The sequence below is a fragment of the Oncorhynchus mykiss genome, chromosome 25 (assembly GCF_013265735.2).
Source record: "Oncorhynchus mykiss isolate Arlee chromosome 25, USDA_OmykA_1.1, whole genome shotgun sequence".
NCBI lineage: Eukaryota > Metazoa > Chordata > Actinopteri > Salmoniformes > Salmonidae > Oncorhynchus > Oncorhynchus mykiss.
Genome location: NC_048589.1, coordinates 177,755 through 185,587, shown reverse-complemented (window position 1 = coordinate 185,587; position 7,833 = coordinate 177,755). Strand labels below are relative to the sequence as shown.

Here is a 7,833-nt window from a genome sequence, read left to right as displayed (position 1 = left end):
AATATACAGAATCCTTCTCCTAACTTGTTCCAACTTCCCTTTTCCATACACAAACCAGCTGACCCATTTTCCATGGGCCTCCTTTTTTTTCCATACACAAGACAACTGACCACATTACTCAGACTTCCTTGACCACTTCCCAATTACTATGGATGTTAAATGCAGATTTTGTTCCAACTACAGTTACTTGAATAAAGTGTTTCATATCGACATTACCCATACAAACTGTTTCATAAGAGTACTATACTACAAATAAATTATTAATAGGAATGATTTATTAATAGGAATTCTCTAGGCTTCTGGTGACACTACTCTGTGCAGAGCACTGCCACGCCACACTCGTAAAAGTTGTGAGGGTCTTCCTTGGTGGCGATGTCAAAGTCTACGGTGAAGATGAGATCGGCTCGGGTGAAGTTCAAATATACAGGCAGAGTGACCTGTGGGATTGAGAGATATACAAGTGTGATATGTCATTAAGACAGTACAATTTGTATGGTATTTGAACAATATAGACTAGGAATAGCTCCCAACTTAATTGTATGTATTTGACTGACTTCCTATGAGCCATCTATTTATTGGATACATTCTAAGGGAATGTGAGGTTGGTATTATATGTGGAGAAAGTTGATATTTGTAATCTGGCAATAGCCCGGAGGGGATAAATAAAGTTTTGTATTGAATTTAATCCAATGAAAGCATAGAGCTCAATCGCTTAACATTTGTACATTCGTGTACAGTGCAGTATTTATGTTGTTATGAGCCGTACCATGTGCCTCTTCTCAGCGCTCAACTGCGTCACCCAGCGCAGCTGAGTCAGTGGCAGCTCAGTGGAGATGTAGTTGGAGAGAGAGAGCTTGTTGTTGCCGTGGCTCCCTGCAGCTTCAGACCTGTCAGGAAGAAAGAGGGGTATGTTAAGATCACTTAGGTTGATCATAAACATTAGATAAACAATAGGGGTTGGTTTAAACACATATTTTTTCTTCCAGTCAGTAGACATTGACTCAGAAGTTATTTGAGTATTAAGGTGGTGTTCTCATTATCAAAGCACTCCTCAGTGAGGCTAAGTGTATCATCACAGCCAACCAAATAACACTCTTTCAATTGAGTTTCCATTATGAAATGTTTTTTTGATCCAGGACTAGCCTTAATATGGGTCCAAGACACCAAGGAAAATCTGCACCAAAGCACAACTATATCAAAAAGTAGCTTTAGTGTTCCGCTGGGGTTGTGGTAATTCTTCCTCTCTGGTGAGAATACCTAGTGCCCTGACTCGTACTGTAAATAGAGAGACTGATGAGTGGACCTTTGATGCCCAAGCTGCAGACGTCGAATGCGGCCTCCTGTGTGGTGGTGACGTTGACCTCCAGACACAGCTCCTCCAGGGACCAGCTGTTGTCCTGGGCCACATACTGACGGATGGCCGTGATGTAGGCCTCAGGGACACACAGGCTGCCCAGGCACACATGGATGTTCTGGACAGAAGAGGCATGAATTCAGAGTGGGTGGAGTCCAATACCTAGTCCAATGTCTCAAGTTCCTGGTCAACTATGGTATCAAGCCATGGCAAATCCACCATGTGGTATTAAAGGGATAACTTCTAGAGTGGCTTTGTTCTTAATCGTAAAACTGAACAACTGTTCATTGACTTCTTTAGAGTAGTTCAAGTCATTCAGAGTTGAATGAATTGTGAGGTTGTTGGTGAATGGAAAAATGCGGAGTCAGGCGCAGGATCAGATAGTAATAATAAGAGTAATAGAGTAATAATCCAAATTTACTCAAAATATAAGTACCGGTAATGTTCCAACAAGGAAAAACACAATCTTCCAGAGCACAAAAGAACGAACCCACATGACAAACAATAACGCACAAAACAGAGAGGGAAGTCAGAGGGTTAAGTAAGGAACATTAATTAATAGAATGGAAACCAGGTGTGTATGAATAAGACAAAACAAAATGAAACTGAAACATGGATCGGTGGTGACTAGAAGGCCGGTGACATTGACCACCGAACGCCGCCCGAACAAGGAGAGGGACCAACTTCGGCAGAAGTCGTGACATGAATAATATCCAAATGTGATGCGAACATTAGCAATATGCTAACCTGACGAATTAGGCAAACAGGGTGTCTATCAACTGTGAGAAATCATTAATGGAGTCATTTTAACATTTTAAGGTAACACCAAATCCACGAAGATCTTCCTTTGACAGGAATCTATCCCTTTAATATAGAAGTCAGATGAATGTACCTTGAGCTCCTTAGCGCCCTCGCTGGCAGCTCCCTGGGAGATGGCCTGCAGCTGCTTGACGTGCTCGCTGAAGTCGGCCACCCACTGGATGACAGTCATGGAGGCAGGCACGGTGTAGTGGCACCAACTATGAGGCAGGATACCCGGAGGAGACATGCTACATGTTAGCATTGGGAATCCTTCTTGACACTCTATATAACCATATTGACTTGAAATAGTCTATATGTTACCATATTAAATGTCACACATTGTGACTGTACAACCACATTGGGGTATAACTGGAAAAGGTACATTTCCAGAAGAAAATGTGCTCTTGCTTCACCTATAAAAGCGTTTCATAGTAGTGGAAGAAGTGTAGGAGTTTGATGAGGGTTGATGAGGGTCCGCAGGTCGTTGGTTTGCTTCTTGCCCTCGCACACCTGCACCACATCAGTCAGATCTTGGCGCACCTCCTGAAGCATGTGGGTGCCCATCTTCACCTCGCGCTCAAAGAAGCAGAACAGGGGATCTTGTGTGTGGCATTCTTTTCACCTGTACAGTCCTTGAAAAGAAACCCACACCCTGAGTGTTTGTGAATTGCATTATCAGAAGTCAGATCCGTATAAGAGTTTCATTCACATGAAATCAGGTTCAGGATAGACTCATCATTTAATGCAAAGATCCTTAAGAGAAGGCAGTTTGAGTCCGTGTGCGCAAGTGTACCCTAAAACTTAAATGAATAGCCCAGGCCTTTATTTGCTTAAATCACTGTACACAACAGGTGCTTATTAGAGACAGGCTTCTATTTGAGACTGGTGTCCATTTCCTTAACACAGATAGCTTTTGCTCATTTGCATAGTTAATTGTTCAATTTCCAGCATTTTAATAAATTTTTGTCACGACCATCGTATGAAAAATTGGACCAAGGTGCAGCGTGAGTAGAGTTCCACATTTTATTGATAGTGAAACTTCCAAAAACAACAAAGATATAACGATCATGAAATACATGCTTTTGCACACAATGTACAGTGCCTTGCGAAAGTATTCGGCCCCCTTGAACTTTGCGACCTTTTGCCACATTTCAGGCTTCAAACATAAAGATATAAAACTGTATTTTTTTGTGAAGAATCAACAACAAGTGGGACACAATCATGAAGTGGAACGACATTTATTGGATATTTCAAACTTTTTTAATAAATCAAAAACTGAAAAATTGGGCGTGCAAAATTATTCAGCCCCCTTAAGTTAATACTTTGTAGCGCCACCTTTTGCTGCGATTACAGCTGTAAGTCGCTTGGGGTATGTCTCTATCAGTTTTGCACATCGAGAGACTGACATTTTTCCCCATTCCTCCTTGCAAAACAGCTCGAGCTCAGCGAGGTTGGATGGAGAGCATTTGTGAACAGCAGTTTTCAGTTCTTTCCACAGATTCTCGATTGGATTCAGGTCTGGACTTTGACTTGGCCATTCTAACACCTGGATATGTTTATTTTTGAACCATTCCATTGTAGATTTTGCTTTATGTTTTGGATCATTGTCTTGTTGGAAGACAAATCTCCGTCCCAGTCTCAGGTCTTTTGCAGACTCCATCAGGTTTTCTTCCAGAATGGTCCTGTATTTGGCTCCATCCATCTTCCCATCAATTTGAACCATCTTCCCTGTCCCTGCTGAAGAAAAGCAGGCCCAAACCATGATGCTGCCACCACCATGTTTGACAGTGGGGATGGTGTGTTCAGGGTGATGGGCTGTGTTGCTTTTACGCCAAACATAACGTTTTGCATTGTTGCCAAAAAGTTAAATGTTGGTTTCATCTGACCAGAGCACCTTCTTCCACATGTTTGGTGTGTCTCCCAGGTGGCTTGTGGCAAACTTTAACCGACACTTTTTATGGATATCTTTAAGAAATGGCTTTCTTCTTGCCACTCTTCCATAAAGGCCAGATTTGTGCAATATACGACTGATTGTTGTCCTATGGACAGAGTCTCCCACCTCAGCTGTAGATCTCTGCAGTTCATCCAGAGTGATCATGGGCCTCTTGGCTGCATCTCTGATCAGTCTTCTCCTTGTATGAGCTGAAAGTTTAGAGGGACGGCCAGGTCTTGGTAGATTTGCAGTGGTCTGATACTCCTTCCATTTCAATATTATCGCTTGCACAGTGCTCCTTGGGATGTTTAAAGCTTGGGAAATCTTTTTGTATCCAAATCCGGCTTTAAACTTCTTCACAACAGTATCTCGGACCTGCCTGGTGTGTTCCTTGTTCTTCATGATGCTCTCTGCGCTTTTAACGGACCTCTGAGACTATCACAGTGCAGGTGCATTTATACGGAGACTTGATTACACACAGGTGGATTGTATTTATCATCATTAGTCATTTAGGTCAACATTGGATCATTCAGAGATCCTCACTTAACTTCTGGAGAGAGAATGCTGCACTGAAAGTACAGGGGCTGAATAATTCTGCACGCCCAATTTTTCAGTTTTTGATTTGTTAAAAAAGTTTGAAATATCCAATAAATGTCGTTCCACTTCATGATTGTGTCCCACTTGTTGTTGATTCTTCACAAAAAAATACAGTTTTATATCTTTATGTTTGAAGCCTGAAATGTGGCAAAAGGTCGCAAAGTTCAAGGGGGCCGAATACTTTCGCAAGGCACTGTATATAGACTATTTTTTTCAACTGTGTTATTGACTTGTTTATTGTTTACTCCATGTGTCATGTACTGTCATGTTGTGTCTTGTTTCTGTCCTTTCCCTTCACCCTGTCTCCCTCTGCTGGTCGTTGTTAGGTTACCTTTTCTCCCCCTCTTTTCCCCAGCTGTGCCTTGTCTCCTCCTAACTACCTCGTCACCCCTTTTCCCACCTGTTCCCTTTTTCCCTCTGATTAGTCCTCTATATCTCTCTCTGTTTCTGCTCCTGTCTTTGTCGGATTCTTGTTTGTGTTGTTCATGCCTGAACCAGACTATCGTCATGTTTGCTGCAACCTTGTCCTGTCCTGTCGGAACCTGCCGGTCCATCTGAGCCTACGTTTTGTTTTGTTATTAAAGAAGCTCTGTTTACGTTAATTCGCTTTTGGGTCCTCATTCACGCACCGTAACAGAAGAATCCGACCAAGAATGGACCCAGCGACTTCGGATCCTCTCCACTCAGCCGTCGAGATCCAGGGAGCGATGCTAGGCAGACACAAGCAGGAATTGTCTGCTGCTCGGCATGCCGTTGAGACCCTGGCCACCCAAGTCTCCAACCTCACAGAACAGGTTCACCATCTCCGCCTCGATCCACCGGCCACTTCCAGGGCTTTCGAATCTCCGGAGCCCAGAATCAATAACCCGCCGTGTTACTCTGGGGAGCCCACTGAATGCCGCTCGTTCCTCACCCAGTGTGATATTGTGTTTTCTCTCCAGCCCAACACTTACTCCAGGAGCACTGCTCGTGTCGCCTACGTCATATCTCTCCTTACTGGACGGGCTCGTGAGTGGGGCACGGCAATCTGGGAGGCAAGGGCTGAGTGTACTAACCAGTATCAGGACTTTAAGGAGGAGATGATACGGGTTTTTGATCGATCTGTTTTTGGGGAGGAGGCTTCCAGGGCCCTGTCTTCCCTATGTCAGGGTAATCGATCCATAACAGACTACTCTATTGAGTTTCGCACTCTTGCTGCCTCCAGTGGCTGGAACGAGCCGGCTTTGCTCGCTCGTTTTCTGGAGGGTCTCCGCGCAGAGGTAAAGGATGAGATTCTCTCCCGGGAGGTTCCTTCCAGCGTGGATTCCTTGATTGAACTCGCTATTCGCATTGAGCGACGGGTTGATCTTCGTCACCGAGCTCGTGGAAAGGAGCTCGCGTTCTCCGTTGCCCCCCTCTCCGCATCACTACCATCTTCCTCTGCCGGCTCGGGTGCTGAGCCTATGCAGCTGGGAGGTATCCGCATCTCGACTAAGGAGAGGGAACGGAGAATCACCAACCGCCTCTGTCTCTATTGCGGTTCTGCTGGTCATTTTGTCACTTCATGTCCAGTAAAAGCCAGAGCTCATCAGTAAGCGGAGGGCTACTGGTGAGCGCTACTACTCCTGTCTCTCCTTCAAGATCCTGCACTACCTTGTCGGTCCATCTACGCTGGACCGGTTCGTCAGCTTCCTGCAGTGCCTTAATAGACTCTGGGGCGGAGGGCTGTTTTATGGACGAGACCTGGGCTCGGGAACATGACATTCCTCTCAGACAGTTAAGGGAGTCCACGGCCTTGTTCGCCCTGGATGGTAGTCCTCTCCCCAGGATTCAGCGTGAGACGCTACCTTTAACCCTCACTGTTTCTGGTAATCATAGCGAAACCATTTCTTTTTTAATTTTTCGTTCACCTTTTACACCTGTTGTTTTGGGCCATCCCTGGCTAGTTTGTCATAATCCTTCCATTAATTGGTCTAGTAATTCTATCCTCTCCTGGAACGTCTCTTGTCATGTGAAATGTTTAATGTCTGCTATCCCTCCTGTTTCCTCTGTCTCTTCTTCACAGGAGGAGCCTGGTGATTTGACAGGGGTGCCGGAGGAATATCACGATCTGCGCACGGTGTTCAGTCGGTCCAGGGCCACCTCTCTTCCTCCACACCGGTCGTATGATTGTAGTATTGATCTCCTTCCGGGAACCACTCCCCCCCGGGGTAGACTATACTCTCTGTCGGCTCCCGAACGTAAGGCTCTCGAAGATTATTTGTCTGTAGCTCTTGCCGGCGGTACCATAGTCCCCTCCTCCTCTCCCGCCGGAGCGGGGTTTTTTTTTGTTAAGAAGAAGGACGGGTCCCTGCGCCCCTGCATAGATTATCGAGGGCTGAATGACATAACAGTGAAGAATCGTTATCCGCTTCCTCTTATGTCTTCAGCCTTCGAGATCCTGCAGGGAGCCAGGTTTTTCACTAAGTTGGACCTTCGTAACGCTTACCATCTCGTGCGCATCAGGGAGGGGGACGAGTGGAAGACGGCGTTTAACACTCCGTTAGGGCACTTTGAATACCGGGTTCTTCCTTTCGGCCTCGCTAACGCTCCAGCTGTCTTTCAGGCATTAGTCAATGATGTCCTGAGAGACATGCTGAACATCTTTGTTTTCGTTTACCTTGACGATATCCTGATTTTTTCACCGTCACTCCAGATTCATGTTCAGCACGTTCGACGTGTCCTCCAGCGCCTTTTAGAGAATTGTCTTTTTGTGAAGGCTGAGAAGTGCTCTTTTCATGCCTCCTTCGTCACATTTCTCGGTTCTGTTATTTCCGCTGAAGGCATTAAGATGGATCCCGCTAAGGTCCAAGCTGTCATTGATTGGCCCGTCCCTGAGTCACGCGTCGAGTTGCAGCGCTTTCTCGGCTTCGCGAACTTCTATCGTCGTTTCATCCGTAATTTCGGTCAGGTGGCAGCCCCTCTCACAGCCCTTACTTCTGTCAAGACGTGCTTTAAGTGGTCCGTTTCCGCCCAGGGAGCTTTTGATCTCCTCAAGAATCGTTTTACATCCGCACCTATCCTTGTTACACCTGACGTCTCTAGACAGTTCATTGTCGAGGTTGACGCGTCAGAGGTGGGCGTGGGAGCCATTCTTTCTCAGCGCTCCTTCTCTGACGACAAGGTCCAC

The 7,833-nt window shown here is 45.6% G+C and overlaps 1 non-coding gene and 1 pseudogene across 1 annotated transcript; both read right to left on the bottom strand.

The window, feature by feature from the left end:
* Positions 1 to 308: 308 nt before the first annotated feature.
* LOC110504167 overlaps positions 309 to 7,833 on the bottom strand; it is a 39,775-nt pseudogene continuing 32,250 nt past the window's right edge.
* On the bottom strand, positions 2,828 to 2,899 carry LOC118944382. Its single transcript, XR_005039608.1, has one exon. It is a non-coding gene; the product is annotated as a small nucleolar RNA SNORD50 (small nucleolar RNA).